The sequence below is a fragment of the Chiloscyllium plagiosum genome, chromosome 44 (genome assembly GCF_004010195.1).
Source record: "Chiloscyllium plagiosum isolate BGI_BamShark_2017 chromosome 44, ASM401019v2, whole genome shotgun sequence".
NCBI classification, from domain to species: Eukaryota; Metazoa; Chordata; class Chondrichthyes; order Orectolobiformes; family Hemiscylliidae; genus Chiloscyllium; species Chiloscyllium plagiosum.
This window is the reverse complement of record NC_057753.1, coordinates 11,568,640-11,570,607: the sequence shown is the minus strand read 5'-3', so window position 1 is coordinate 11,570,607 and position 1,968 is coordinate 11,568,640.

Sequence of the window (1,968 nt, the reverse complement as noted above, 5' to 3'; positions counted from 1 at the left end):
ACTGAACGCTGTGGCCATACCAATGTGTTGTGCAGCCGTAACATTCTGTCCCAATTCCAATACGCGATTCTCTGAACAATGAGAGGAAGCGTACCAAACGCCTTCTTCACCACCCTGTCTACCTGCAACGCCACTGTCAAGGAACTTTGTACCTACAACCCTAGTCTCTCTGTTTAACAACACCCTCCACCTGTGTAAGTCCTGCCTTGGTGTGTCTGAGCAAAATGCAACACCTTTATTTTAATTAAACTCTATTTGCCATTCCTCAGGCCCAGCTGATCAAGGTCCTGGTGTACTCTCAGATTGATTTGGAGATGCCGGTGTTGGACTGGAGTGTGCAAAGTTAAAAATCACACAATACCAGGTTATAGTCCAATTAAACCTGTTGGACTATAACCTGGTGTTGTGTGATTTTTAACTTTGTACTCTCAGATTGCCTTCTTTACCTTAAACTATATCAGCAATTTTGGTGTCACCCATAAACCTACTGTATGGGAAGGGATTCACTCAGTTGGCCTGACTGTTGGTCCACCAGCGCATTCACACCGGAGAGGGACCATTCCCCTGCACCGTGTGTGGGAAAGGATTCAGGGATTCATCTGCTGTGCTGAAACACCAGCGAATTCACACCGGGGAGAATGGTGGGCGGCACGGTGGCACAGTGGTTAGCACTGCTGCCTCACAGCGCCTGAGACCCGGGTTCAATTCCCGCCTCAGGCGATTGACTGTGTGGAGTTTGCACGTTCTCCCCGTGTCTGCGTGGGTTTCCTCCGGGTGCTCCGGTTTCCTCCCACAGTCCAAAGATGTGCAGGGTCAGGTGAATTGGCCATACTAAATTGCCCGTAGTGTTAGGTAAGGGGTAAATGTAGGGGTATGGGTGGGTTTCGCTTCGGTGGGTCGGTGTGGACTTGTTGGGCCGAAGGGCCTGTTTCTACACTGTAATGTAATCTAATCTAATCTAATTCTCCTGCTCTGTGTGTGGGAGGGGATTTATCCAATCATGCAAGCTGCAGAGACACCAGAGAGTTCATCAGTGAAGACTGCATTTGGATTCTGCTGTTCATTGCTGCTGAATATCACATAGAACATTCCAGCACAGTACAGGCCCTTCGGACCACGATGTTGCACCGACCTGTCGTACCAATCTGAAGCCCCTCTAACCGACACTATTCCATGTACGTCCGTATGTTTGTCCAATGACCACTTAAATGCACTTAAAGTTGGCGAATCTACTACCGTTGCAGGCAAACCATTCCATACCATTACTACTCTCTGAGTAAAGGACTGAACCCTGTTCATTCGGACAGTGGGTGAAGTGGGAGAGTTAGTGGGATTTCTTGTTTCAGTGAGGCTGACGCTCTCGCAGCCTGGGACTGCAAATTCTCCACTGAATCTGATGAACAACATTTACTTTCTCCTGGTTAGGAAACAGAGGTTGCCTCCCACTGCAGGTAGATCTAAAATCGACCCAGTGAGACCATGACATCGGGGAGCAGGAGTACACCATTCAGCCCATCGAGACTGCCCCACCATTTAATACCATCGAGGCTGATCACATCCCAGCTTCAACTCCCCTTTCCTGCCTCCTCTCCATAACCCTTCAACCCTATACTGATTAAACATCTATCTATCTCCTCCTTAAATGTACTCCATGTCCTGTCATCCACAGCACTCTGGGGGAGTGAATTTCACCAATTAATGACCCTTTGTGGGAAGTAATTTCTCAACATCTCTGTTTGAAACTACTATCCCTTATCCTGAGATCGCTCATTCTAAATTGCCCCACAAGATGAAATAGCATTCCGATGCTGAGTAGATGAGTAAAGACGGTGAGGAGAGTGATATAGTCCCATTTCCCAGCATTTGGCCCATATCCCTCTTACACTTTCCAATCCACATACATATCGGAATGCGTTTTTTAAGTGTTGTAATTGTACCCTCCTCCACCAGTTCCTTTAGCAGCACGTT